This window comes from Ciconia boyciana, chromosome 8, assembly GCF_034638445.1.
Source record: "Ciconia boyciana chromosome 8, ASM3463844v1, whole genome shotgun sequence".
NCBI classification, from domain to species: domain Eukaryota; kingdom Metazoa; phylum Chordata; class Aves; order Ciconiiformes; family Ciconiidae; genus Ciconia; species Ciconia boyciana.
The window spans coordinates 39,028,828-39,043,732 of NC_132941.1; the positions used below are offsets into that span (position 1 = coordinate 39,028,828).

The following is a 14,905-nucleotide window of genomic DNA, read 5'->3' on the forward strand; positions in this document are numbered from 1 at the left end:
CTAGCTTGTATACAGTATGTTTTAGATCTCATATAAAATGTCGCTTACCTCGCTGTAGATATCAGATGCTGGGCAAGGGATCTCTTGACCTCGAGGAGTAACCTTGAGAGGCATCCCTGCTCAAGGGGAGATCACCGCCATGCAGCCCACTGCCGTGCAGGAGAGCTCAATGGGCTCTGGGGGCTACAGGTATTTGTAGCGTAAAGTGATTGACTCGCAGTCTAACTCCCCTTCGGTGTACGTGCAGGTGTGCAGCCGTAGCAGTTTCAGTTTCCTCTGGTCCCAGCTCAGGCTGGTGCTGTTAGCTCCTGATAAGACAGGACCTAAATTCCTTAGGTTCCCGAGAAGATACGGCTTAGCACAATTTCTCAAGGTTTGCACAGCAGGGTTGGCTTCAGTCAGGCCTATTGGTCAGTGATGCCTGAACCAAATTACCATTAACTCAGAGTGGGTGCACCCGTCACACTCCACCCTGTGACTACAGTCAATTCACTTTACTTCACAGAGTGGTGGTACGGTCACCTCTTGCCTCTGTGCTACAAATATGAGGCGGTAATGGCATCATGTTGTCTACTGGAGGATTAAGCAATAAATACAGAATTTAAAAGGGTTAATTATAAGATAGTTTCACATAATCAGTAGCAAGATATTCTGTGTGTTTTACAATGAAATATACTGATTGGGCCAAAAACCAAACTCGAATATATAAAAAGACAGTAATAACAATACAAATCACCGTAACAGCAAACATTATTATCGCAGGATGTAACACGGCGTTCAATACACCTGTTGTTGTTGTAGACCACCCTGAAAAGGTGTCGTGGTTTAGCTTCAGTTGACAACTAAGCACCACATATACCAGCTACTAGGAAGAAAATTAACTCTATCCCAGCCAAAACCAGGACATAGGGTTTCCCACAAGTGGTGTTCCCCATCCTTCTTCACTCTTCCTAGTATACGATGTATTTCTTCTCTATTGTGATGTACAGTTATTAATGTGTTTTTCCTTTGTTGTCGTGTCTTTTGTAATAAGGATTGTATGTCTTTATGTTCCAGTAGCTTGTGAAGCAGCGTCAAGTTCATTCCAATGGAGGAAGTTAAAAGGTCTTGATACAGTGTGTAATTTTCCTTTAAAAGTGCGCATGGGGTCACTGGGGCTGTGTAATTAAAGCCACAAAGTTACAAACACATACATTTGATTGATTGAATACATTATGGGTAATATTTCCATCAATAGTTAAGTTTTCACAAACTGTTCTTATAGAGACACATCCATTCCCTGTATAAACCAGCACAGAGTCAGTTGCTTCTTTGGGGCACTGCCAACAGGCAGTTTTATTTTTTGTTTCTGACTGGTTCGCTATTTTAACAGTCAGAAGGGTGCTTCCATTTGTGTAGCTTAAACACATCACATCTAATAGAGATATCTCTACCTTGTGGGGTAATAAAGCAGTACCTTCATTTTACCCTTTCAATTTTTTGTTCCTTACTGTATTGTTGGCTAGTGATTGTTACTGTTAAATTTTGTGTGGGATTTCCCACTATTCCTGTACTTCCATCAATTTTAAACGTATATGGTGCAGGATGTACTGCAGTTACTGTATTGATTAGCACAAATAAAAGTGTGTCGGGCTTCTCGAGGTGTAAACCGGATCTGGTTCATGTTGGTGATGATTACTCCTGTGAGAAGGATCAATACTGCTCACATGATCAATCCAGTCTCCAAGGGTGGCATGCCAGTGTTGTCCTGGGTATTGTTCCTGAAAAAAAGATAATACAAGTCTCGGCGGGGTGTTTCCGGACGGGTTACCCCTTTTAGTTAGTAGCTAGGATCCACCTAGCGCTAATACGATGTTTAGCTCCGCCGAGCTATCATGGGTGAATGCTTATAGACCTGAGGAAGTCTATTAAAAGTAAATTGTATCCCATCCTAGGTAAAAGCAAATTTTCTTTTATCTTCCTCCTGTAGTGGCACCATAAAGAACATATCTTTTACATCTAGCCCCGCCATCCAGGGGGGAGCAGCAGCCTGGAGGGAGGTGGTTAATGCAGCAGTGATCGGGACAGCGGCCTAAGAGGAGTGGTGTTTGCATTTAACTTTCTATAGCATATGGTTAGGCACCACCTCCCGTCTGGTTTTTTAATTGGCCACACTGGGGAATTATACAGGGAGAGTGTTTGGGAGATAATGTGTCTTTTTCCTACTTAGGTCAACAATGACCTCTGCAATACCCATCCGGGCGGCGGCAGAGATGGGATGCTGAGGGACATGGGTCATTTTGGAGTCGGACAGCATGGGTGCAGCTCACATTAAGCGAACTACCGCAGTTCACAGACACCCTCGGGTAGCTGCCAATTTTTGCTCAGCTAACCAAGGATACTCCGAGCAGCCAAAAGACCAAGCACTACCATCGAGCAATTTCCAAACTCGTCCTTGTAATACATCAAAGCCTAACACATTTTCTTTCCCTGAAACTACTGCTAATTGGTGTCTTGATATTCTTTCCTCCCTTGGCAAAAACAAGTCTACTTGCACTAGGAGCATGTTTTACTTTTGCCGGTAAATCCTGTTATTTTAACCCTGTGTCAGCCAGCTTAATCTGAGTTCTTTGGGCACCCAAACTTGAGGTTGTTGAAATTTGAGCTCCTGTGTCAATTAAAAATTTTACTAGCTGTCTTTGGGGGCTGATTGGGACATAAATGTGAGGGCTGTCTGTGTTATCCTATTGATAAGCTTCAATCCTCTGGACAGACAGCCCAAGCTGCCATCTGGGAGTCACTCATGTTTTGGCTTCAAGATTTGCAGTTCCTCCTTAAGAGGGCTGAAAGGGTTATTCACATGGTCTCTGGGGGTGGACGGTTGTTTGGGTTGTTCCCGATTCCCTGATATCCTTTGTTTTTCAAAAGCCTGGATCAGACTAAGTATAATCCCAGTTGGTTGGTGCTGTATGGCTACCCGAGGTATGCCTAGTGCTAAGGCTTTTCTCCACAGCTCATTACGCCTTTTTCGGGGGTCCACTACCTCACCAGGGAGTTTACGAGATTGGGGAACGTGTCGGGGATTCTGGGGAGTCCGTTTTACTTGCCAGGTATGTCTGCTGTCTGCTTCAGCTCGGCATCGCCCAGCTGGTGTCAGTTTGTCCCACCCTATCTCTCGACCATGATTGACAATGCCATGCATCAGTTCTGCCCAGGTCAGGACAGGCCGGAGGCTGTCCTGACCCTTCTGAGTGTTATGCTCTATGTTTTGTCTTACTTCATCCCTTTTTGCAATGAGGTATGGTTTTAAGACAGCAGGGGCTCCCTTTATCAGTTGTCTCATAGCTTGGGGGTCTACAGGGGCAGCGATAGGGTAATTACCATGTGCACCCCTGTCTTTCATAGCCTGGAGGCAGGCTGCTTTTGTAACGGCAGTAGAAACTTCGCTTAATGATCTTATTGGTATAGCAGTGGGCTGCCCCCTGTCACGAGGGTCTATGCCCCCTGCCCAATATGCCACTCGTCGCGTGATAGAGTGTGGCTCGGTGTGAGGGTCTGGTCCCTCATTCAAGAACACTCCTGGTCCCCAAAAGCCAGCCGCTATGCCTTGATCTAACATAATGTCGTCTCCTCCAGTTAAGGAGACGCGCCACAGATATTCAGTCTCGCTCTCGCCAGTTTTCCGCCCATATTTTTCTTGCAGATTAGCCAGTTGAAGGGGGTCCCATGGAATGGTCCTTGTGGTATTTCTCTGTTTGCTCCTTTGGGTTCCAGCAGATACCTCAGTTTTAATAGTAGGGGCTACCTTAAATTCCAATTCATCTAATTTGCTCTCCTTGCTAAATTCTTGATCGGAGTCCTCCCAAATATCTCCGTCCCAATCTTCTGGGGACACAATTAACTTACAGATTTTTACAGGATCTGGGGGGTTGGGGGCCTGAGTTATCATGAGTTCTAGTTTATCCTCTACCTTTCTGCGTTTTTCTTTTTCCTCCCCCAGTTCTTTCAACAATTGTTCTATTCGCAGAGATAACAGCATTTCTTGTTGCTTTCTTTGTTCAACCTCCTCTTGTAACATTTGCATCTCCCTCTCCTTGCATTCCTTATACTGACAGATAGCTTCCAAACACGTTCCCAACATTTTGCATATTATTGCCTTTTCTTTACCATCTTTCATTTTCCCTCTTGTGAGGTTTAGCTGTTCCTCTACCTTATTCCAATTATCCCAATTTTCGCACACCCAATCTTCTGAAAATTTCGGTGAAGGGCTAACTCTGTGCCTCCGTAAGTAGTCAGTGATTGAACCCGCCATCCTGCTGACTACGCCAATTTTTGTCGCAGGTGAATTATTAAGAGAAGTCATCGTTGTGGGGTTAACAAAAAGGTTTTGTTAAACAATGATTAAATGATGACTGAATGGTGATTAAATGATAATTATTAAATGGTAATTAAACAGTAATCAAACTGTAATTAAATGGTGATCAAACACTCTACTGTTGCAGGGGAGATTTAGACTGCTTAAAGAACCACCGCCAAAGGTAGCAGCAAAAGTGGTTTTATTGAAGTTGTTGTAAAAGTGAGGCTTAAAGTCTGATGGCAAGGTTCAATCTATCACTTACTGCACAGAGGATACAATAATGATTTGAAGTTACCAATACAAGATCTTAATGCCCTGCGATACAAGGTTAGGTGCAATATTGGTCACTTACCAAAGATCTGCAGTTGGTAAGGGGGTCTCTCAACCTTGAGGAGTAACCTTGAGGAGGTATCCCAAATCAGGGCGAGATCCCTGCCGTGCAGCCAGCTGCTTAGTAGGGAGAGCTCAAAAAAAGGCTCACTCATGCTGTCATATTTATGGAATAAAGTGGTTGGCTCGTAGTCAAATTACATGTGATGGGAAAGGTATGCCTGAGACTCCTTGTACCCACAACTTTCTTTGTTCCTTGACAAATGAGTCTTGGAAGAACCACCTGCTATTCATGTGTTAATTGCATGGTCAGTGTTCCAGTTTCCAAGCTTATATACATCAAAGCTCACCATGTCACCCTGTTCCTGTGCAGGTTTGCAAAGAACAGGTTGGAACTAGAGAAGGTCATGGCCTGCTCACAGCCTAGACCTTTACCTCCTTTGGGGCCTGACCCAAACTACCACTAGTTTGGTCAAGGAGTCGAGTGCATCCGTCACATCTGCTACTTACTACACTTCTAATTATTAAGCTAGCTTGTATACAGTATGTTTTAGATCTCATATAAAATGTCGCTTACCTCGCTGTAGATATCAGATGCTGGGCAAGGGATTTCTCGACCTTGAGAGGCATCCCTGCTCAAGGGGAGATCACCGCCATGCAGCCCGCTGCCGTGCAGGAGAGCTCAATGGGCTCTGGGGGCTACAGGTATTTGTAGCATAAAGTGATTGACTCGCAGTCTAACTCCCCTTCGGTGTACGTGCAGGTGTGCAGCCGTAGCAGTTTCAGTTTCCTCTGGTCCCAGCTCAGGCTGGTGCTGTTAGCTCCTGATAAGACAGGACCTAAATTCCTTAGGTTCCCGAGAAGATACGGCTTAGCACAATTTCTCAAGGTTTGCACAGCAGCGTTGGCTTCAGTCAGGCCTATTTGTCTGTGATGCCTGAACCAAAGTACCATTAGCTCAGAGTGGGTGCACCCGTCACACTATACAGTTTGGGAAACAATTTTGGAAAACAAATATCAATTCTTAGATCCCCTTGCCTCCTATGTAACTATTCCATACTCTTGTCTTACAGCAATGTGTCTGTAATTACCTCCTCCTTACTTTCTTATCACTTTGTGCTTCTAATAGATTCCCATAAGGGATGGGATTTGGAGTCACTCACTCACAAAGCTCTGTTTCCCCTTGATTCTGGCTTTGACACCTTACAGCTCCTCCTGTCAGGCCATGCATCCACAGCTTTTCGCCTTTACTCTGCTGTTCACTAGACCTGAACCTTCTCCCATATCTTCTGCTCTTCTCTCCTCACCTTTAAATCCTATGTTAGGATACACCATATTGAACTATCCTTCTATTCCCTCATCTACTATACACTCCTCTTTATTATTTGTGTGGTAATTTTGTGGGGAAAGCAGTGCCTATAGCTTATTCATATATTAAGTATGTCAAAACAGTCATGGAGCTGAAAATATGACTACTCAGTGAACATGAAGATTTGGGTAATTTTGGCTCACTATAGGCCTAGTATGTGACTTTAGCCTGTCTGTGCTTCAGATTCCTTCCCTAAAATTGGTGATAAACATCACTCCTCTATCCTCAGTGTGAGGATAAAAACCAAGAGGACTACATAAAGATAAATATCCTATGTATACAATTCTTTGTAATTATTAGTCAAAATTGAAAGGCTTAATAAAAAAAAAAAATCCCAAGACTACCAAAACACAGTTCAAACTGTAGTTAAAAGTGTAACTTGTCAGACCTTCTGATCATTGAATCTAATGCCTGCAGGGGTCATCTGTGCACAGCAAGCACTGAGGGGCTCCTTCACCTCAGTAACGATTCGGGTCAGCACCTCCTCAAACCGTGCCTCCAGCTGCAGCAGCGTCCTGCTGTGGCAAAACACTTCTTTGGGGCATAACTCTTGGAACATAATAAACTAGGTCTCATACGTAGAAGTAGTATAATCTTCCCATGACTCAGCCCTGACTCACTCAGGAGCCTTTTCCACATTCAGGGAAAACCATGTCATTCAAGCCATCTTTAGCACAGATTGCTCAAAATATTCTGCAACCAATACGGAAAGCAAGCACTGAAAGATTGCCTTTCATAGGTGTCCCAGCCTCCCAGCTAAGCACCCCAACCATGGACTAGGGACCAGATCCTGAGAGAGCTGGATGACGCAATATTTAACTGAAACTGAATAAAATCAGGTTTATGTTCTTGGTATTGGCAGTAATGAGGCAGTATTTGTATAAAGAGAAGAAGGTAAATTCAGATCTAAAGTTAGAGAGTTTTTCCAACAAACATTGCCTACTCAGCTGACACTTTGAATCAGTACAGACATCTTTCCTTGCCTGTAAACTGCAGGGAGCCGGAGTCTCCTGGTGGGGAGCGAGCAGCACAGCCGTGCAGCACGGGGTGGCCGTGCTGCATCGCACAGGTCCGTTCTGCAGCTTCACCCAGGAACCCAACAATGTCCTTTCACCGCAGCTCTGCGTGTGGAGCCAGGGGAACACGTGCAAAACACAGGCTCAGGTGTGATGGTAATTCACCCTTGCCAAGGAATTCTTCTCTCTTTCCTTGTCTCTCCAACTCAGCCAGTCCTAGATGGTTACAGTTGGTCTCAAACGCTTTTTTTTTTTGGTTGGTTGGTTTGTTTTGCACCCCTCACCCTTACTTTAAAGCCCTGCAAACCTCCTTTGATTGAAGTTGTAAGGGAGGGAGCCTCATTATATCCTGAACTAGACTTGCATTTTCATATTTAGGAGCAATATGAAAAAAAAAACAACAACAAACCAACTTTGTTGATTTTTACAGAGCAGCTGCCATTGGCAAAACCTAATATCCGAGGTGGCTCAAAGCACAAAGGAGTGACAGCCCAATGCTAACGTGTAAGATTCAGACCTTCAGTCTATTAAAATACATTACATGGTGAGTCAGAGCCCTCTCCTGGAAACAAGGCATTTTGTCTTTTCTTTAAATAGTTGTGTTATTTCACCTCCACAAATATTTAACACCCACAAATATAAGCCACTGACATTCCTGCTTCCTTCAATTTTAATTTAATCCTACAACAGGGAATTAAAAATGTATTAGGAGAAAATATTGTATGTGATGCTCAGATGTAAATAGCCCAGTATTATGGAGGTGTCAAAGTTTACAGTTCAGTTGCAGATTGTGACTAGTTGGTTTTGTTTGTTTGCTTGTTTAATCTCAACTGCGTTAATGGAATTGTTGAGATTTCACAAAACTCAAGTATCCCAAGAAGATACATGCACACAGTAATTCTAATTTTATCTTATAGTTACACATAGATTTGCCAATAGAGGGCGTCCTTTTACTGCCTACCAAAGCTTTATCGACGTGAATATTCACGGAGGTTTCAAATAATGACTGTGTCCCTGCTGTGCAACTATCACTGCACTAATAGCAAGAATGAAAAAGGTTTGCAAAATAAAGTCACCTCAGGGTATTTAGCAGATCAAAACATGGGGTAATATCAGACATCCAATCACTAGAAGTGCACTGGAGAATTCAAGTGGCCGTTTGTGTCAGTACAGCAATTATATCTATGGGCACAGCTATGAAACACCTATGAGAGTAATTACCGTTAAACACATTCAGAATTATGTCAGATAACTATATAGTTCCCCTCTGTTGGCAAATCAATGTTTAACTGTAAAACTCGTTTGAGTCCTTTCCTGATGTTGTAGTCAGAGCTTGTCAAACAGCAGCTATTCAGTTAACCCCTGCTGCAACTTTCCTCTATGTTGTAATTTCATTAAAATATTGTGCAATTTTAATCACAACCAAACTAACTTGTGTACAGTAAGACCTTCCCAACTTCACTTGCTCTTTCATCACAACATGAACCAAACTTTCTTTTGAACTATGAAAACGTTAATTTAGTATTTTGGAGCCATTGTTTGGATTGTTACTGTTTCTGCTGCTTACCCTCTACCTGAAGTGGCCAGTTTCCTTCTGACTTGATGGGAGGATTTCTAAAGCTGATCTGATGATGGTATGAATCATGTTCCAGATTAGCTTGGACTCAGCATCTTAGTACATTGAAGGAAGATAAAAATAAGCAGAAATAACATTTATACTTACTACACCAAAGTAAACTCTTTACAACTACAATATATTGCTAGGGCTAGCAGAGTTCTATGGAAATATTAAGTAACTGAGGAACAATCATGTTTACTTGCCTAGAGGTATGGTGATGTACTAGCAGTATCATAAGGACAAAAATATGAGGTTACGGTCACTTCTGTGTGACAGTAGCTCCTCCCCACACAAATCGCCATTTTTATAGCAGTTAAGACTTCAGTGCTCATGAAGCAACTCCTAAACCTCTGGGTTTTTTCAGCTTGACATATCATAGTGAGCCTTTAAAAAAAATAAAAATAGAAAAGCAGTATTACCTGCATCAGTCCCCTCCCCTCCTTTCACTGGGACCTGGGTTTACACTGAGATTCCAGCAGCAGTCCTAATCCAAACCAATTCTCTTCTGAGATCAGTTCATGACGGACAAACTAGTGCCAAGGAAACTCAGAACTGAAACAAAACCACCTAATTGTTGATGGGAGCCAAATATGAGGTGGTTTTTTCTTCTTCTTCGCTTTCGAATGAGTAAAACTCTTCATTTTCTACTCCTTGTTAACACTGCAAACAGATCAGCTTTGCAAGTTTTGGACGTCTGGCCATTTTGGATAAACATTCCAACCTTTTAAGTGTTTACAGACTAAACTGCAGAGCTAAATGTTTATGTTGCACTGAATAACTTCAGCATTGTATTTAACAGAAAGGCTGCTAAAGTAATATTGTTTCAATCAGTAGGTGAAGACACACACTACTGAAACAACCAAAATTTTAAAGGAAGATATTAATACTAGTCTGTCTGTAAATGTTTAGCACATCTCTATGTAGTAGGCTTTATAGTTGGAATATATAAAACTTCCAAAGTTTACATGGTTTTTAACTTTAAATCTATTCCCCGGCCTTTTGAAAAGAATTAATTATAACTATTAGCTTATATGAAAACTAGCATGTAGCTTTTTGAGTTTCAAATAGTGTATTCCTCCCCTAATTCTAGTTTAATATGAAAGAAAACCTTGGCCTTGTATGTTAAGGAACATGACCTGAGATATCACTAAGAGCAGCATTTGGATCCTATTGTTATACCTGTGCAAGACAAGAGTGAAACATCACTTGGTTTTAAGAATGCCTTGTGTTCATTCTGACAGGTGCAAAATTACAGAGTGGAGAACTGGTCTGGTCCAGAAGAGATCATTACTGGAGCAAAATATCTGTTCTCAATCAAATCTCTACCCATTTTTTACTAATGATCTAGCTTTTGCCTGCTCAGGTTAATTTGAATCATGTCTCTCCCTCCTTGGTATTTACATTTTTCTTACTCTTTGGAGACAGCAACAATATCTAATAGTGTGTAAATATGAAAGTATGTCATTCACTCCAAAATACCACTTTGCTTGCAAAATGAAAACAAACTGGGGTACGGTATTGCTTCCAAGACAAAGAAAAACAACACGAAGAGAGTTGCATGGTGGCATCAGCTTGCAGGCTGTGTTATTTGTCGCTCGGCTTCTCATGTGAAAAACTTTCCATGTTAAAGCAATACAATGCAGACGAGGATATTTCTTAACTTCTGTGGTTAACTTGTATGTTTCCATTTCACTGCGAGGTTCGGATGGATGTGTTTTCCGCAAGGTCAGGAGAGTTTGCCCTGGATCGGCTCCTCTGGGGTTCATACCATTACACATTTCCTGTTTTGCACATGACAACACAGTAAGCTTTTTCAAAGACACAAGCTGTATGTATAAGCCTTCTGAGCTGATTTACTACTGTACTATTGCAACAGAGTCAGACAGTACAAAGCCGAAGGAAAGCACTCCTGACTGAAACCTTTGTCATCTTTCTATCGAGTTCTTCAGAACCTGAACTCAGGCCCACAGCTGAAACAAGTTGAATTCAGAGAGCAACCACCTCAGGATTTAAACTGGGTTTTCAAATCCCTAAATGTAAAGTGATCGGATATAGCATTTTAGTTTTGTCTTTTGTCCATTGCTTGTCAAGGCAATTTTCACTGTGTCAGAGTAGCTCCGCTAGCACTTGTTGAGTCCCGTAATATGAAGTTACCAGAGACTCAGTACCGACAAATCCTTTCTAACGAACCCACAGGTATTCAGGCAGCAGTTCCCAAACCAGCTGTTAAAAACTGGCATCACTATTCCTTTTCCACAAACTGCTTCACCTATGCTCAGAACAGCAGGCTGCTCCTCACCCCATACAATTTTCTGAAATTTCTGAGTTATTCAGAGGGCAAACATGTCCAGTGATTTACTATAACTCTGTTTTTCTCCTCTATATTGCAGATAAAGTAGTGTTTTCAAAGGAACTAACATCTTCAAGAGTCTTCCATTAATATGTTGTATTTTGAAAGGATCTTTCTGAAGAGAGGGCAACACCAAAAGCATGGAAATTACAAAGAGAAGTGTAAAGGAAACGACCAGTGAGAAACACAGATTTAGGGGTTTTTTAAATCAGTTCAAGTGGAGATGCAATTTAGATATCCATCTGAAAGGCCTGATGATGATCTATGAAACTGGTGCAGAGGAGAGGGCTATAATTTTAAGATGGTTTGCATCAGCCAAGTATCACTGAAATTACACCTGAAGACTTGGCATAGGTCTCACTTTTTCCAAGACTGCTGGAATCACAGTTCAAACCAGGATAATCCATCCCTTGTGCACATTTCTATTGCTGCCTGGCCACAGAGCATCTCTGGAGCATCTCAAAGACAACAAAGAAGTTGTCTGAAATTGTCAGGTTTGTCCCGGTGTGGGACACGATCTTGAGATATAGCTGTTCTCTGGATGTGAAGCTGAATTATAAAGCACGACTTTTGACTAATTGATAGAACCTGATAGTCCCCAAAGTTGGGATCGTTATGCAGAATTAACAAACCCCTTTCTTCTGAGAAAGCTCTTGCAGTACGTAGGACAGAACAGCAGGAGGGGATGAAGGCAGCCTTCGTTTGCGGGAGCTGCAGCCCCCGCAGCCAGCGGGGAGTCCCAGCCGTACAGGGACGGGCGAGGGCTGCTCCCTCCTCCCTCCCGGTGCTTTTCTGCGTTACGATCGCCCCAGAGGAGGCTCTGCATCGGAGGCGCCTGGCTTGTCTGCTCCTGCCATGGGGAAAGGAAGACCTAGACGAAGCTGAGCCAGAAACAACACATCGTCCTGCAGGACATTGCTCTCTAAACTTAACATCTGGGAAGTTGATTCAAAGCAAGAATTTAAGAAAATGTATAGAAACATCATCATCATTTCTTTCTGGCATTTCCAAGGATCCTGGCAACAGAGTATTTCATCAGTAAGCCACCAGCCTGTATCCAGCTTCAAAGATCTCACTTCACACACAATGAAAAACAGCTACAGGGAACAACCTGATGCCTGCTTGAGTCCCTCAGCGAGCTCTGTGCAGGCAGATCCATAAACAGGGTGCAGGGGCTGCTTGCATGAAATTCAGTACAGGACTGGAGCTGAATTCTCTCTTCTGACAGCTGTTTGGTAGCGTGCAAGACCCTAGCTGGTGAGCTCAGATCAATCCTCAACAGGCACATACTCACCTCTTAAAATAGTACATTCTGGCAATAGATTGTAAAAAGACCACAGATACACATGCTATAAAACCTAATTACCATTGCAGCCCACATCATGGCCTGCCATTGCCTATGATGCATAGTAAAGGAAGGTTTTACTCTCCAGGACACTGACAGCTCAGCATGGTGACTTTCCACCCCTGCAGTACACTGAAGAAATGTATCAGAGGAGAGATTTTTATCTATAGTGAAATATTTTTACAGGAATGACATCATAGATGCTAGAAATGGGCAAGAAATAGAATTGATTTGTCTAGTTATATTCCATGCCAAAACAAGACTGATCCCAACTGTACATTTACTCATGCTCCAGCCAAAATACAGTTGTATCGGAAGAAGTGCCTCCATCTTTGCAGTCTAATAGAGTTCACCATCAGCAGAGTAGAAAAGTTTCCTTTTCCTGACTACAGCCTGTTAGTCTCTATTATAGCACTATTTAATTACTCACTTCACTCACCAATGTTTGTGTACGTCAAGTATTTGCCAGCATTTGCCTTGAATTCTCTGCAGGGAGACTTCAACTCTTTGAGGGTTTGAAAAAACTAAATTCCCTCTTCATGGCTCTACTAATGTACTATATGAAGTGCTAATTGGGTGCTTAATCTTTCCTCTACATATATTTTCTATATATGTCCATATTATCCAAATATAACAACTGGGTACTGAATATCAATTCAATGACCAGTTTTGATCACTACCTTCTACACCTACTACCCCAAGCTTGCATCATGTGTATTTCGTTGCCAGAACATTGAATAAACATATCTAAGCTATGACATTATTGCCACCCTCCTGTATTTTTTAGTTTCTAACTATCCTTCCATAAAAGAATGACAGCATATAAGCTGCAATGATCCATGGCAAATCAAATTTGTTGATTTCTTACTCAAGCATCTTATTTCCATAATTATTTCTCAGCCCATTCTGACATTTACAGTTTCCTCTGAGTCTGTTATTATCTGAATATTTTACTAATACTCTGCTCCTGTTTTCTTTTACAGTAGGCTTGTGATGTACTTTCAATTCATGTTTTTAAAAATCAGTAGTTCATCTATGTACACAAGATTAAAAAAACAGAATAAACATTTATTCAGTGTTATCTCCTGCTATACCTTGCATTTGCAATCTATTGCTTCTAACCCTGAGTTCAACTCTAAATTTATTATACTCCAGGCTTTTAAAATTTGTTTGAAGCTTATCAATTGAAACTCTACAGTCCTAGTAGTAGAAGCTTAAGAAACCATTTACTTACCATCTGTGTCAAATTAGACTCTCACTTCTACCTATATGATCAGAAGTAGAAAAGTTGAGCAACTTAATTTTTAAAATCTTTTTCAGAATCTAGGGGGGGGGGGGGGGCGGGCACGCCAGGAAGGCTTTAGTAGTGCAGCCAGGTTACCAGATACAAGTTATTAACAGGAATTACTTACTTTCTTTATTGGTATATAAGGAGTAAGACACTATTTATTTTTAAAGCAATCTAGTATTCATATTAGATAGTAGTGTCTAACAGGTAATAATAGATTAACATGACCGAATCACACAAAAACCAAGCTGAATTATGGGGGTAAGAGGACTTGCTTCAGAATATTCCACAAAACAATTCCTGATGTTTTTGAAGAAAGTTTACATTCAAAATCCACTTGGATTTCTATCCAGGAAAGGCCCAGTGAAGTAGGGGAGATCTCCCTTCAAGATAACCCTTTAACAGCTCTCCCTTGGAAACTGGATATGCAGAGGGATAGGAATAGAGCAGCAGAGAATGCGTGCTTAGAACAAGAGAAAATAGCAGCTGCTACTATAACTGCAATGCATTTCTGCTTGTAAGACAGCTTGAAAGTTGCAAAGGGGTAGTAAGCACTACTAACTTAAAAAAAATAATAATAAAAGTTCTAATTCAGTGTGTGTAATTTTAACCTCTGCTGAATGACCAGCTGAACGCAATGAAACAAGGACAAGCTGAAGAGAAGTCACAGGAGATTTAGGTGGGATTTTAAGCAAGGTTCTAATTCCACTCCCAAAGTCAAGTGAGCTCTTACTAATCCTATCCTTAATAAATTATCATTTAAATTGACATGGCTACTGATCCTATTACTGATTAGGTACAAAAGCCACTTTATACGTGTAATAATTCCACAAGCATTGATGTTTCCATTCAACAGGCCACCTAATGTCTGCAGTTCAAGACTAGGGCACAGCACTTTTGGCAGGAAAAAAAAAAATCTCAGTCCTCAGTGTAATTGCAATAAATTGATAATCAACTACTTAATATGGTGTGTAATGAAAGGTCGAGGGTAAGGTGAAAGAGATGACTTTCACCTCTGCTACAGTTTGATAGCAGGAAGATTCCTTTGGATCCTACAGATTTACATAGGCTGTTGGTTGAAAAGAAAATATTGTGTGGATTTCTATGAGGCTTCTGTGAGAGGCAACAAAAGTTGTCCTTTCCAAGAAATGTACCCGGAATTAGAATATCTCCTGCTGGACAGCTTGGACAAAGAACTGGAACTGCCAAGAGCTGAGGAAAGCTGCCAAAGGAGAAGGAAGAAAATTAAGCAA

At 41.6% G+C, this 14,905-nt stretch overlaps 1 long non-coding RNA gene across 1 annotated transcript; it reads left to right on the forward strand.

Annotated features, from left to right (window-relative positions):
• The first annotated feature begins 2,880 nt into the window (after positions 1 to 2,880).
• On the forward strand, positions 2,881 to 13,357 carry LOC140655506 (uncharacterized). Its single transcript, XR_012043790.1, has 3 exons — positions 2,881 to 3,089; positions 7,482 to 7,595; positions 11,060 to 13,357. It is a non-coding gene; the product is annotated as an uncharacterized lncRNA (long non-coding RNA).
• Positions 13,358 to 14,905: the final 1,548 nt, after the last annotated feature.